Genomic DNA, 16,220 nt, shown 5'->3' with positions numbered 1-16,220 from the left:
TACTCCATTGTACAAGGAGGTTGTTTATTCATTCACCTATTGATGGACATTTGGCTTGTTTTCAGATTTTGGCTATCACAAATAAAGCTGTTAACATCCATAAACAGGTTTTTATATGAACATGTTTCTATTTCTCTAGGGTAAATACCCAGAGTGGGATTGCTCAGTCATATGACAGATGTATGTTTAATTCGTAAGAATCTACCAGAACATTTCCCCAAGTTACTACACATTTTGCACCAATACCCCCAACCCCAAGCAATTTATGAGAGTCCCAGTTGCTCCAAATCTAAACCTTCTTGATAATACAACAGAAATCTGTGGATCACCAAACATCCAACCCTGATAACAAGTGACTTTGATTAAAGAGATAAACTGAGTCCATAACTTTCAAGACAAAAGTTCTGTCTTGCTCCCATCAGTATATGAGAAACTAAACTAATGAAAATCAAGCCCATCAGTCAAGAATTCAATCTCTAAGCCAATGCCCCTCTTCTTCAACAGCTAAAATTCCAAAGATTTGATTAAGACCAATATGGAACAGGTTTATGTGATTCAAAGTAGTTTCCCTAAATATAGAATGTCACAGTTAGGAATAGATGAAAGAAAATGATTCTAGGTCTTTGATAACTACTTGAGAAAACTAGACATGGAAAAATCATTTTACTATCCCATGAAGCTCTCAGATGAGATGCCAGGATAAACTCTCCATCACTACTGTGCTGCATTGCATTTCTCCATTGGTAACTACAAACCACATATCTTCTGACAGGCTTTATAAAATTAAGATGTCCATTCTAGTGTAGGATGAAAGAGTAGAATAGTCTTTCATTGGAAAATAGGATCAAAAAGGCAGACTTAGTCTCAGTTACTGAACTTTTTACTAGAGGTCCCCAAAATGGTACCCAAGTGTAGATTGATTACACTGGCCTTATTCTAGGTGGGGCCTATGTTGGCTCAACATCTCCAAGGCTTAGAGGAATTACATTTACTTTATCTGGGGCTACAGTCTCAGGAAACCCAATATTGCCACACACATAAACCATACTCTCTAAGCCCTGTCACTGATAAACAAGCCATTTTGATCTCTATCCACCTGGCTCCTTTATCTCCCAGTTGGTTCCAAATTTTATTAGGGAACAAAAGAATATCACTAATTCAACCCCTCAAAACCAAAAAATATGGATGGCCACCCATATTCTTAAACACATTTTCTTTAAAATGTTTTAAAAATAAAATTTACAGATAATGTTTGAGCAGAAGAGAATGGGAGTCCAAGAGACTCCTGGATTAGGTCTAAGGACCTTTCAAAACAAAGCATCAGTTTTCTGTTTTGGATCTGGTATATGATTTATTTGTTTCTGCCTCATACTCTGACATTTCCAATATCAATGACAGTGTACGTGTGGCTGAGTCATCAATCAAAACATTTTAATTACTGTTTTGTGTATTTCTCTTTTAGTTAAATACAATCAAGTTCAAGTCAATTGCCAAAAGATTAGACAACAAAGTTACTACAGAAGACTGTCACACACTTTCCTTACCTGTGTCCCACTCTTTAAAGCACAGGTAAAGACTTTCAGCTAAACACCAGCTGTTCTTTAGAATTAATCAATCTTTCCTCTGAGCCTCTTCCTGAAATTCTCTTTCCACTCTCTGCTCCCTAAACATCTTCACTGAGTTAACTCCTACTCATCCTCTAAATCACAATGTAGATATTACTTCTTACAGGCAGGGAGGTCCTTCCTGATCCCTCACTACTGGATTTAAGACTATACTTTCAGGGATCATTTCTATAGTTTGTTCCTTTTACTACTGGATTGGATTCTCCACAACCAAGGTAGCCCTCACAGACTTCAACATAAAAGATGCACAGCTTTTGGGAAGGGGAGCTGAGTCTGGGTGAGGATGGTAGAGGGACTGAGCAAAAAAGGACAAAAAAAAAAAAGAGAAAACTCATGGACATAGACAACAGTGTGGTGATTGCTGGGGTAGGGGGATATAGAGGAGGGTATGGGGGATTAAGGGTGATGGACTGAGACTTGATTTGGGTGGTTGAACACACAATACAGGGTACAGAAGATGTATTGTAGAATTGGGCACCTGAAATCTATGTAATTGTATTGAACAGTGTCACCCCAATAAATTCCATTTATTTTATTTTTATTTATTTATTTATTTTATTTTCTGAAGCTGGAAACGGGGAGAGACAGTCAGACAGACTCCCGCATGCGCCCGACCAGGATCCACCCGGCACGCCCACCAGGGGGTGATGCTCTGCCCACCAGGGGGCGATGCTCTACCCCTCCAGGCGTCGCTCTGTCGTGACCAGAGCCACTCTAGCGCCTGGGGCAGAGGCCGAGGAGCCATCCCCAGCGCCTGGGCCATCTTTGCTCCAGTGGAGCCTCGGCTGCGGGAGGGGAAGAGAGAGACAGAGAGGAAGGAGAGGGGGAGGGGTGGAGAAGCAGATGGGCGCTTCTCCTGTGTGCCCTGGCCGGGAATCAAACCCGGGACTTCTGCACGCCAGGCCGACGCTCTACCACTGAGCCAACCGGCCAGGGCCCCCAATAAATTCCATTTTTTTTAAATGCAAAAGAAAGAAAAAGAAGAAAGGAGAAGGAGGAGGAGGAGGAGAAGGAAGAAAGGAAGGAGGAGGAGGAGGAGGAGGAGGAAGAGAAGGTGGAGGAGGAGGAGGCGGTGGAGGAGAAGGAAGTGGAGGCAGAGAAGGAAGAGGAGGAGGTGGAGGAAGAGGAGGCAGAGGAGGTAGAGGTGGAGGAGGAGGAGGAGGAGGTGGAGGAGAAGGAGGTGAAGGCAGAGAAGGAAGAGGAGGAGGTGGAGGAGAAGGAAGTGGAGGCAGAGAAGGAAGAGGAGGAGGTGGAGGAAGAGGAGGCAGAGGAGGTAGAGGTGGAGAAGGAGGAGGAGGAGGTGGAGGAGAAGGAGGTGGAGGCAGAGAAGGAAGAGGAGGAGGTGAAGGAGAAGGAGGTGGACGAGGAGGAGGTGGAGAAGGAAGAGGTGGAGGAGGAGGAGGAAGTGGAGGAGGAGGAGGAGGAGGAGGAGGAGGAGGAAGAGGAGAAGGAGGAGGAGGAAGAGAAGGAGGTGGCCATCTACAATACAATTCAGGAAGAGAGGTGTCACCAGAACTCATCAACCCTGCTGGCACCCTGATCTCAGATTTCCAGCCTCCAGAAATACGAGAAAATAAATTTCTATTGATGAAGCCAGTCTGTGGTATTTTGTTATGACAACCTTAGCTGGTTGATATACTATCTCTTTGAGAAACTTCTGGTGGCTAGACTATAAACAATATCTCTACAACTAACTCATATTTTACCTTCCAACTAGGAAACCTTTCTTTTACAAATGAGAAATTAGGGTTCCACCACTCTAACACAGGGTACCTAATCCCTACTCCAGAGATGTTCCTATTTCTTTGTTTTCCATTCTCATACCACCATCACAATGAGTTTTCTTAATCTCCCAAAGGAGACTTTCAACATATTGACCTTGTGGCATGAACTACTTTTGTACAAAGTATTATCCTATGGCACTAACCAAGAAACTATCATACCTCTGTTCTCCCTGATTAAACCTGATGAGGCCAGACCAAAGATTAATTTTTTTCTTTTTTTATATGAAAAAGACTATTTTTAAGATTTTGTTTGTTTATTTATTTTTAGAGAGGAGGGAAGGAGGAGCTGAAAGCATCAACTCCCATTTGTGCAACATTTTATCCACTGCGCCACCACAGGTAAGGCCAAAGATTAATTTTCATTAATGCTTTTAAAACACACATATTTGGGAACATGTTGGAAATGTGTTGTGATTAGGAAATTAGTCATAGGCACACAATGTTGTTGTTTTTTACTTATATGACCAATGCAACAATTCTAAAAAAGGAGGGACAAAGGTTTAAGTTCAAATTAATTATTACATATACTAGCAAGATAACTATAAGAAGACTACAAAGCATCCCTTTTAAAAAATTAATTATGAAATATATCAGACATCTAAAAGTATAGGTATAGCCCTGGCCGGTTGGCTCAGCGGTAGAGCGTCAGCCTGGCGTGTGGGGGACCGGGGTGCATCGCCCCTGGTGGGCGTGCCGGGTGGATCCCAGTCGGGCGCATGCGGGAGTCTGTCTGACTGTCTCTCCCTGTTTCCAGCTTCAGAAAAATACAAAAAAAAAAAGTATAGGTATAGTATTGCATATCAGAGATAAAGAATAACATAATTGGAAAGGAATATACAGGGGGTTTCAAAGTTTCTGGTACTTTTCTATTTATTAAGGAGTACAATAAATCCAGAGATGTTTATTCCATTTCTTATCTGTACATAAGTTATACATATTATTTTGTACACAGACATACCTTGTTTTTTTGTGCTTTATTTTAAGAAATTGAAGACAAGACCCTCTACCAACAAAAGAATTATAACTGACTTAATTGCAATACTCACTGTATTATGGCGGTCTGGAACTAAACCTGCAATATCTCTATGCCTATGGCATTTAAAACATTTCACAAATTTAATCAGGATAAGAATGGACATCTATGTGGCTATCACTCAAGTTCATCAACAGCACATTCCTAAGAAAGCTAAGTACCCTTTGTATCCTTCCCAATCAAGTCCCTCACTACCCTCCACTCCACCTTCTGGAAACCGCTAGCCTGAAATTGGTATTTATTATGCCCTTAGAGTTTAATTGCATACATATGTAGTTTAATCATATACGGCTTTGAATTAGGTATGGTGTGAATTATTCCTTAACTTGCTTTTTTTCACCCCACAGTATGGTTGTGAGGCTCATCCGTATTGACATGTGACTCTGGTTCCTGTGGTCTTAGCACTGCGTTGCACTTCATTATGTAGATCTATTTTCCTTCTGCTTCTCTGTGCTACTTCCTGAATAATTGCTTCAGATTCATCATTTGCGTCATCAGTTCTCTTTCAGTTCTCTACCTGAAAGAGTTTGTAATTTTAATGACTATTTTTAATTTCTTGAAATTCTGGTTGGTTCTTTTCCAAATATGTCTGGCTTTTTGTTTAACAGAACCTGAAGTAAGAGTTGAATATATACTGTTCACAAAAATTAGGGGATCAGGGAACGTGCAGATATTCCAGCATTTCAGCCTTTTCTTTTTTTTTTTTTTTACTTCAGCCTTTTCTATAGTGCATTTTCAACAACAAAATAAAAGTTGGTTTTGCATCTCATTTGCATAATCGAACAACTTTCTTTGACTTGTCCTTTGCTTTTCTGATGTTCTTGTTTAATTTAAAAAATCAAATGCTTCTTCTTTTTATCGCTTCATATTCATTTTGAAATATTCCCTAATTTTATTTACAACCCTCTGCTCTGATCTCTGTGGCTGCAGTTCACTTATTCCCATGTATTTCACAGAATGGATAATAACACATTATTACAAAAGACCTACATGTCTCTTTCAATGGGTACTGACAAAATAAATTGTGGTCCCTTTATATATCAGAGACTGTAGAAATTATATTTAAAAAATGCAGCAACACTATGTCCAATACATTAAGTGGGGGACAAAGTAAGGTGCAGAACAAGTTATATAGCATGCTACCCTTGCATGGAAATAAAATCTATCTCAGGTTTGTAAATGCAGCAAAACTCTATGGAAAGGTTTATACAATAAAGTGTAACAGTGGCTGTCTCTAGGGAGGGGACTTTTATGGCTAGAGGTCAAAGGAAAGATGGAACTTAATTTTCATTGTTGAGCCATTTGAATTTCATACCACATGTAATATATATTTCCTATTAAAAATAAAAATGATAGCTAAATACTGAAGCCAGGACATTTCCTATGTCTATGTTCTTGACACTACCCTTGCTGTCAGGTCTCTCTCCCAGTCCCTCACAAGCCCCTGCCCTCCCTCTACCCCACACAATCTACCTGGTCTTTTCCTGTGCGCTGGCAGTACTCAGCTGAAACAGCGCCACCTTTCTCACGAAGTTAACTACTTCTTCTTTCTTGTGTGTGGTGAGGTGCGCACATAACAATTATTTTGTGTCTGTACTCCCCAAAAGATTGCAAGCGCCACTGAACCCAGCATAATGTCTGGAACATGGTAATCATTCAATTAATGGTTGATGAAAGAATAAAATAATGAAAATCAAAAACTATAATTTGACTACAAATCATATTAACAGATTATACACATACGGAAGTGTCAGTTCCCTAAATTATGAACATAATGCCTTCCCCCTCCAAATTTATGTCTGGGTTTTGGCAGGCAACAAACAGTATCTGCAAAGATTAGAGCTTTGTGGTTTTGTTGCAATTTTTTTGAGTCATAAAACTGGTGTCTGGGAAGTATCGAAAGTCAACAATCAGAGTCAACACAACATAAAAAGAAACTCTTTACACCATATACCCAGCAAAATCTTTTATGGAGGCAGAATAAAATATAATTACTCACTGGCTTTAACTCAGCTCAGCTCAAAACTGTATCATATTTAACAGCCTGCTTGATATAAAACAAATCACATAGTGGAGAAGCTGTAATAGGAAATCTGTTGTTCATCCTTCCAAGAGCTGGTACCAAACACATTTTGGGAGGGGAGGGATATGAGCTGGGTGCTGAGGAGACACAGTGCTGGCCAGGTCACAAAACCTGCCCTCCTGAGCTTCCATACACACACCCATGCCTGCCTGGGGAACATATAACTAAGAAAAAAACCAGCAAAGTGTGAAAAGCACCACAAAACAGAGGTATAAAAAGGTGACACAGTGAATAATTCTTTCAGGTGAAAAAGTAGCTGAGAAAAACTTCACAGTAAAGGGCACTCCTCAGTTGTGCCTTTCAAGATGAGTCAGATTTTTATGGATGAAAGAAGAGGGGGTATAAACTATATTTCACATAAAACTGTCAGTGCTAGGTGGGAAAGTGAACATAACCACAGCAATGTGGCTGGAGCACAGACCATGCTGGGAGAAAGAGAAAGGGTAGAGACCAAGTGTCAAGGAGTGAGGTTGGGGTACAAGTAAGATGATGAGCAATCTCTTAAAGCCAAGCTCCTGCAAGCACACATTTCCCCACAGGAAACAGAGGGTGCAGAGACTTCTGGGCTAAGAAGAAACATATCAGGCCTTTTAGAAGACACTATAGCAGCAGTACAGAGAATTGCAGGAAAGAGAGACTATACAAGTTCAAGAACTTTATCAAGCTTTCCTAAAAGCATCATGACTCTCAGGAGAAAAAAAAATCAAAATTATTCCTCTAGCTAAGAAGATCCCTAAGTTATTCTATTATGGACCAAAAAGGGGAGTGGGGTTCCCGGGAAAGTAACCTCACAGGGCCATCTGACCATGAATTCCTATCTGGTCAGATCACAGTCAGTAGTCATGCCCAGGCATATAACTTGTTCAGTAAGTTTTATCTGTGCCTTAAGCAAGCCCTGTCCACTGTTTCTGTGCATCTAGGTTAACACACCTTTGAAATGCCTCTTTTCAAAGCTACCCACCTGCAAAAGAGCATATACTTTTGTTAACTACCCTGTAATCCAGTCCCCTCCTTGCTTTTTCCCACCTCCATGACATCCTCCTTACAGTCCTCCTTAATTTCCAATGCGTGAAAGAAATTGCAAAACTGTCATTCTTGCAGCTTTTGAGATCTTGCTTCCTGGCAATGTTATAAATTTGGCTCCAATAAGTTCTAAAAATTGTTTACAGGTTTGGATGTTTCTTACATCAACACTATCTTCCTCCACCTCTCTCTTTTGTTATCCTTCAGGTTCACATGGATAGGTAAAATGGCTACTCAGCCACCATCTTTCTTAAGCACAATGAGGCCTGAAGGAGGAAGAAGGACTTGTCTACTCAGTAATCTGGCCCAGGTCTCCCTTGTAGCTAGATGTTGATAAGGGATGATTGGATTAGGGTGCAGACAATTTTGAGGAACTGTGGCACCATTGCCAACCATAAACAGAAGTTATCTTTTTTTTTCTTTTTTTTTTAATTTTTTTTTACTCATTTTAGAAAGGAGAGAGAGGAGAGAGAGAGAGAGAGAGAGAGAGAGAGAGAGAAGGGGGGAGGAGCAGGAAGCATCAACTCCCATATGTGCCTTGACCAGGCAAGCCCAGGGTTTTTGAACCGGCAACCTCAGCATTTCCAGGTTGACGCTTTATCCACTGCGCCACCACAGGTCAGGCAACAGAAGTTATCTTATAGCGGCCTTTGTCCCAGGCCCTTTGACGAATTCATATAACCCTTGACCCATCCCTCCCAAAGGGCTGATACCCTCTGCTGGTCTCAGTCTGCCTGCACCCAGGCATTTTTAAAATAAACTTACTTTTTGGAACACACTAGTCTCCTATTTTTGGTTCGGCCCATGGTTTCTGCCTTTAACACACAAATAGGATGCAGAATGCTCTGAGCAGTTACCCACCCAAGCCTACATATCAAGACAGTTTCATGACACATAGATGTATATCAACCAAATGCAGTTGTTGGGACCTTATTTGCATCTTAAATCAAACTAAAAGAAGAATCAATTGGGGAAATGTGAACTCATTGGATATTTGACAAATGTTATAAAATTACTGTTATTTTTGAAGAGTGATCATGTATTGTGGCTATATATTTTTTTAAAGATTCCTGATTTTTTGCAGATAAATACTGAAATATTTACAAATAAAAGTTGGGATTTTGTGTCATGGGAAGGAGTATCTCTGGTGGATATAGATAATGCAATAATGACTGTTAGCTGGTAATTAATAAACTGGTGGAATGGGTACATGCAGTTTGTTTATTAAGCTTCTCTGTGTGTGTTTTTCATACCACAAAGCAATTCTCTGACACAAGCTGGGTGTCCTACAATTCAATTCAATTCTGACACTACCCACCTGGAGATAGCTTCAGATACCACAAATTAAGGGCTTAGTCCCACAAAACTGCCTACCCCACCCCATTTAGATTCCAATCACAAATCCAGATTGTCACCTGTGTTTCTGACCAACGAGCTACAGATCTACAAATCAGAGGTTCCCACAACCCCATCCTTGGGTTCAACTGATTGGCTAAAGCAGCTCAGATGACTCAGAAACATTTTACTTACTAGATCACGAGTTTATTATAAAAGGATACAGCCAGATGGAGGAGGTGCTTAAGGCTGAGTATGAAGAAGGGGCATAATGCTTCCATGTACTCGCTGAGCACAACTCTCTCCTAGCACCTCCACCAACTTGGAAGCTCTATAACCTCATCGTTTGAGGCTTTTATGAAGGCTTCATTACATAGGCATGATTGATTAAATAATTGGCCATTGGGACTTAACTGAATTTCCAGTCCCTCTCCCCTCTCTGGATGTCAGGAGATGGGACTGAAAGTTCCAATTTTCTAATTACACAGTTGGTTCCCCTGGCAACGAGCCCCCATCCTTAGGTGCTTTCTAAATGTCACCTCATTAACATTAACTCAGATGTGGCTGAAAGAGGGTTGTTATGAATATTAAGACACCTTTATTGCTCTTATCACTTAGGAAATTCCAAGCCTTTTAGGAGCTCTGTGACCAAATACATATTTCTTAGATAAATCACAATATCACACAATACTGTTGTCTTGACTTTTATGTCCTTGACATTTTCCATAATAAAAACAATTTCTTAAAAATCATCCACCCAACCTGAAGCTTTAAAGCACAGTTTTCTCCCCCATGCTCCAAAGCCTACATCCAAATTTCTGCTCAACTTCTCCCTAACACCTCTAACTCAACAGGTTCAAGAGGTAGGTAACTCTCAGACCTCTCTTTAAACATTGTTCCTTTCCCCATTTCCTGTCCCTGTGAGAACAAAATATCTGTGACTCATCTTTATCTAATTTATCCCCAAGGTCATCTAGTTCTGCACAGGGGCAACCATTCTTCTCACATAAACTTTTTTTTAACGTTTTCCTAGCTTCCCTGTACCCATCTTACACTCCTGAGCAGTTTACCTAAAAACCACTGAAAAAACAATAATTCTAAAATAAACATCTCTGCCTAACTTAAAGTCTTCTAGTGAGTCCTTCCAATCCATAGGACAAGAGCCTCTGCCTCTCAGCAAAGCACAATCCGTTGTTCTCTTTGTGTTTATAAGGTTCTGAGGTTTTCCTAATACCATCTTAGTGAATGGAGCTATTGAAACTAGAAAGTTGGCATTCATGCTACATGTAACTACACAGCCATATAAGCAGAGAACAGGATTGAATCCTTATGGCTTGTTTATTCAGATGGCCAGCAATCTGAGGAGATGGCTGGTTATGTACATTAAAAACTATCCTAACATCTCATCTCAAGCCAACCTTTTTATAAGGAGGAGAAAATGGTAGGTAAGCGGTTTGGAATTCAGAGGGGAAAAAAGTTAATTGTTCCTGGAGTCAGGATTCAAGGTGAAAGGTTTATTGCTCCTATCTCTCTGGAGTCAGGGTCCAGTCTAGCATTTCACACGCACCACTTTGATGAATCGCAGTCCTCCTGGCAAACAAATGGTTAATTGCTTGCCGGTTGCAGTCCTCTGAACAAATGGTTAATTGCCTGGAACAACAACTTTTTACATGCATTAATCCCTAAGCCCATCAATTAACACTAAACTTTAAAAGCATTAAACATTAAGCCTATTAACTACAAGTAAAGCTAAAATTTTAAACTCAAGAGTTTCCCTATCATTCCCCACTGTTTGGTTTAACTACCTTATTTCTATGAGATCAGTTTTATATGGAAGTAATCATTTTCCTGTTGAGCATGTATCTTCCCATTAAAAAGTCTTGTAGGAGGTTTAGGAATATACTTTATAGCACATCTACATAAGGAGAATATTGTATGCAACAACAAGTTATGATACTGGAAACGTTTTTTTAAAAATGAAAACAACCTGACCAGGTGATGGCGCAGTGGATAGAGCATCAGAGTGGTATGCAGAGGACCCAGGTTTGAAATCACGAGGTCGCCAGCTTGAGCACAGGGTCGCTGGCTTGAGAATGGGATCATAGACATGACCACATGACCCCATAGTCACTGGCTTGAGCCCAAAGGTCACTAGTTTGAAGCCCAAGGTCACTGGCTTGAGCTAGGAGTCACTTGCTCTGTTGTAGCCCCCCGGTCATATGAGAAAGCAATCAATGAACAACTAAGGTGCCACAACGAAAAATTGATGCTTCTCATCTCTCTCCCTTCCTGTCTGTCTGTCCCTATCTGCCCCTCTCTCTGTCTCTCTCTGTGTCTCTGTCACAGAAAAGAAAAAACAACAAATGCCTCTTTATGACCACTAATACTATGCAGCCACGAGTTTACCATGACTGGCATTACAAATATAGTTAAAGATACATATTCAGCAGAGTAAAAAGGTTCAAATCACTGTTACAATACAGTGCAAGGGAGAGTTCCCATCCAGCCCAGGTGGTATGGGACTCCTGAGGCATAAACACCGTCAGTCTTCCTAGAGAGCATAATCCCAAAAACTGTTAGCTGGAACACAGGGATAAACTGTCCTTCTACATATTAGAAACCATCCTGAGGGTAATTTAACATGACCAAAGGCATAAGATACAGTAGGGGTGGTTTTGCAATTCATCTCCATGTCTGCAGAAAGCATAAAACAGTTTTTAGTACAGTGGACAAAAGTTACACATTCTCTTGCTGACCTATTCTCTGGCTCCCTGTTCACTCCTCTGCTAAAGGTGTTTAACCTGCATGATCAGCTAAGGGAGGAAAGGTCTCTCTGGGGCAAGATCCTTGTCTTCCCAGTTTTGCTCATCGCTAGGCACCTGAGGCTTTCCACCCTAGTGAGCTCCTGTGCCTGGCCTGTAGTCCTTCCTTTGCTCATGTCTGCCTAGCTGCCTACAACACTGTCACAAAGGGTATGAAACCCATTTAGAACTAATTATCTGACTAGTGAGCAGATGCCCAGTTTATATCTGACATGCACAGTCACAACAGGGGATCATCTCCTGAGGTAAGGTTGCCAGGCTGCCCTTACTGGAAATCCCGGGTCACCAGTCAACCAGCATCCTCTCAGTTGTGTATGAATGCCAGGGCCTACCTGACTGCCCCCACAGGAGAAGGAACCTAAGGCTCATATATTCATGGCAGGTACCTGAATGAATGGGCAAAATGTGGCCACAAAACAAGAGTTTGTGTCAGTGAGACTAAATGATCTACTTAAGGTTTGAATTCAAATCTAATCAACTGGGTGGCAGCACCTAAGCAAAGGAGTCCAAAGAGATATTAACCATGAAAGGAGGAAAAATTAAGCCGCAAGAAAGGACATACTTTCTGTTTAGAATAACAACCTTTATTAAAGGTACAGGCAGTCCCCAGGTAACGATCAAGATAGATTCTGTAGGTTTGAAAATGTTTAAGTATTGCCCTGGCTAGATAGCTCAGTTGGTGAAAGCATCATCCTGAAGTGCACAGGTTGCTGGCCAATTCGATTCCCAGTCATGGCACATACAAGAACAGATCGATGCCCCTCTCTCTCTCTCTTTCTCACTCTCTCTATTCCCCTTTCTCTCTTGCTAAAATCAATGAACAAAAAAATTAGTAAAGTAAAATTGAAAATGTTTAAGTATTTATATGCACAGAAAGGCAAAAATAAATAGTATGCTAAGAAGAACATCTGTCTAAGTTGCATTCAATAGGTAAATGTATCGGTCCAACTTACATGCAAATTCAACTTAAGAACAAACCTACAGAACCCATCTCATTTATAATGCAGGGACTGCCTATGCTCAAAATAAGTTAGCAAAATATATACAAGGAGGAGTATTTGAAGAATATGCCAGCCATTGGAAAGCAGAGCCCAAAATGTCTTTTTCTTTTTCTTTTTATATATTTTTTTATTTAATTAATTGTGTTTACAAAGATTCTAGGGTCACCCCAAATGCAACCCCCCTCCCCCCTATTCCCCTCAACATCTCCCTTGTCCCCCTCCCTACAGTGCCCTCCCCCTTCCCTTCAGGTTTATCCCATCCTATCATCCCTTTTCCCTCTGTCCTCTTTTCCTCTGGTCCCTTTGATCTCTCCTCTGTCTCAATTCCGTTCCTCAGTTCTCATTATTCCTTGGATTCCTCAAATGAGTGAGGTCAGCCAAAATGTCTTTTTCCAGAACCATTTGACTAAGTTGTCTATTTCTTCCTTCCACATGCCTCTCAGTCACTTAGTCTCAAACTGTAACTTAGGTTTGCAGAGATAAAAAATGTCTTCATGGCCTCAAAGCACTGATACTAAGTAACACTGAAAAGAACAAAGGGTAGTAACCTAGGATTGCTAAGAGTAATTTTTTTAAATAAATTTTTATTAATGTTAATGGGATGACATTAATAAATCAGGGTACATATATTCAAAGAAAACATGTCTAGGTTATCCTGTCGTTAAATTATGTTGCATACCCCTTTCCCAGAGTCAGATTGTCCTCTGTCACCCTCTATCCAGTTAAGAGTAATTTTTTAAAACAAGATAAATAAATTATATAGTATTTTATAAGTACTAAGGAGAAAAATAAAAGAGGGAAGGAGTACAGGTAGTGTTGTGGAAGGTCCTGGAGTAGGACAGTGTTTCAATATTACAGAGAAAGAAAAAAAGATTTCAATGAAAAGAAAATGTGATATTAGCCCTGACCAGGCAGCTCAGTTGGTCAGAGCATCACTCTGATACACCAACGTTACAGGTTTGATCCCTGGGCAGGGCACATAAAAGTATCAACAATGAATGCATAACTAACTGGAACAACAGATCAATGTCTCTGTCTCTGCCTCTGTGTCTCTCTCTCTCTCCCCCTTCCTCCTTCTCCATAATTGATAAATAAAAATTTAAAAAAAGAAAATGTGATAAACCATCATAAATACAGTAGGTTATCTGATCATCTTCTTGCCATTATATTCTCTGCCAGTTATTTTTTTCATGTTTTATTGTCATTTTTTATTTATTAATTTCAGTGAGAGAGGAAAGGAAAGGGAGAGAGACAGAAACATTGAGCTGTTCCTATATGTGCCCTGATCAGGGATCAAACCAGTAACCTCTGCATTTCAGGACAATGCTCTAACCAACCAAGCTATCCAGCCAGGGCTTTTTCTATGTTTTTAAAAACAAAACAAAAAAAAAATGTCTACATTCTAATTACTTAAACTAACAAAAAACACTGTTCATTTCAACATGAGACAAATATATGTTAAGAATCCATTCTTATATATAAAACTTACAAAAAACAGTTTATTTCAACATGAGATAAATATATGTTGAGAATCCACTCTATATATAACACTTTGTACAGCACTAAAAGGGATATACCACATATAGTGATTCTTGTCCCCTGATAGTCCATAATCCAATTGAAGGTGAATTGTAGGGGGAAAAAAGCATTGGGTAGAGAATCCATTGATTATCCTTCCAGTTGTGTTACAGCAGTGGGAGCTCATAGTTCTCAGAGAGTAATCGGGCAGTCATATGTTGTGTGGGCAGGGAGGTCACCTCACAATCTAGTGGGTGCTGACAGCAATCTAGTGTAACAAAAAGGAAAGGTATGCTGCAAAATACACCATGAATAAGTTCATGAAATACAACGATTAAGATATGAATGAGGCAAAAGAACAAAGAGAAGTAAAAAAAACAAAACACCAAGGCTTTGAGTTTAGGTGGCTGATAAGATGTGGCTACCATTTACAGAAGTGAGAATTTCCCGTGGCAAAGCTGGCATTAAAAATGGAAGGTGCCATGTCATCACATACACTGACTTCACAGCATAGTACCTTCAGGAAGAAACAGCGCAAATTAGGAGAGAATTTGTTTCCAAGGAAGAGAATGGGAAAATTTTCTGTCTAGAAACAAAGAGAGCCCCATTTTTTTTCGGTTGTCTTCTCCTAGAACTTTTGAATTCTGTACTATAGTATGTATTATCTAATAAAAAAATAATTTTCAAAAGTAGTGAGTATCAAGACTCTATTGTAGAAATTACGTACAAGACTGGACATAAAGACCTGTAGGCCAGCTATGTAGAAATGATATCTGAAACCACAGATCAGAGTAAAAGAAAGTTACCAGAACAAGAACTGGCCCTTCTGTAGCCCATGTTTAAGCAAACTGAGTGAAAGAAGAGACAATTGGGCAGACAGAAAAACCTCCTATGTGCTGGGAAGACTCTCATTCAAAAATACTACTAAAAGTATCATGGAATGCACCTGGAATAGGGGAGCAAAAGTGAGGACTCCTATAGATTTAAACAGAGTTAGCCAGCAAAATTTCCATGTTAGATGTGATTGTCAAATTGCAGGAGTAAACCAGAGGATTAGCTGTTTGTGCACACTAAAGAGCCTGGGAATCCCCAAACTGCAAATGACCCACGTGGAATGCACCTAAAATTCATTTGGGGGGAATCCATCTATTCTATGGGATACAGGTTGGAAAAATACTGTTAAAAGGAGGAAGAAAAGCAAACCTCTGAAAGGCAGTTAGTGAGACCGTCCATGCAACCACTGGCTGACAGAAAAGATATAGTGCCTTACCTGGACCAACAGTGGAAAAGGGATAAGGCTACTCCTACTAAGGAAATTAATCCATCAGTGTTTTCCAGTCTATATATCAGCTTATCATAACCAATTGTCTCTGTTCTTATTCTGTCTTCTAAACAACCTTCTAACGACAACCAGGGGTTCCCTGCTGCTTATCTACACAGAGAAAATGCTCTGCTCTGTCTAAGCATACATTCTGCTATGCTTAACAGTCAACTCTCTTATCCTACATTAATAAACTGGCACTCTGGTTTATGTTTGGCTCTCTGAGCCTGATTAACATGAGCCTAACCCTGAAAGAGTCGTTCAGGCTGCTGATAATTTCAGTTTATAAGCCGGCAATGTTGTTGTCTAGAGTCTGGGGCAAGATACATGCTCTCCGTGTGGCCCTTGCAGCCTGCAAGCTTTCTCCTGACAACATCTGTGTCACAGGCATTAACATCAAACTGCAAAGGGATCTGTTTTCTCAGTTCTATTTCACAGCTCACTCCTGCAACTATGGCTGTGTCTTCCATGTCTGGTTTTTGGTGTGTGTGTGTGTGTGTGTGTGTGTGTGTGTGTGTGTGTGTGTGTGTGTGTGTGACAGAGACAGAGAGACAGACAGGTAGGGACAAACAAGAAGGGAGAGAGATGAGAAGCATCAATCCTTCGTTGCAACTCCTTAGTTGTTCATTGATTGCTTTATCATATGTGCCTTGACCTGGGGGGCTACAGCAGACC

At 40.3% G+C, this 16,220-nt stretch overlaps 1 protein-coding gene and 1 pseudogene across 2 annotated transcripts in view; one reads left to right on the top strand and one right to left on the bottom strand.

Annotated features, from left to right (window-relative positions):
* Positions 1 to 16,220, bottom strand: part of SLC9A7 (solute carrier family 9 member A7) — a 177,049-nt gene that overhangs the window by 100,683 nt on the left and 60,146 nt on the right. The window lies entirely within an intron of this gene.
* LOC136386561 (small nucleolar RNA U3) lies at positions 1,769 to 1,842 on the top strand (annotated as a pseudogene).

This window comes from Saccopteryx leptura, chromosome X, assembly GCF_036850995.1.
Source record: "Saccopteryx leptura isolate mSacLep1 chromosome X, mSacLep1_pri_phased_curated, whole genome shotgun sequence".
NCBI lineage: Eukaryota > Metazoa > Chordata > Mammalia > Chiroptera > Emballonuridae > Saccopteryx > Saccopteryx leptura.
Note: the sequence above shows the minus strand (reverse complement) of the source record. Positions and strands in the feature narration are given on the sequence as shown.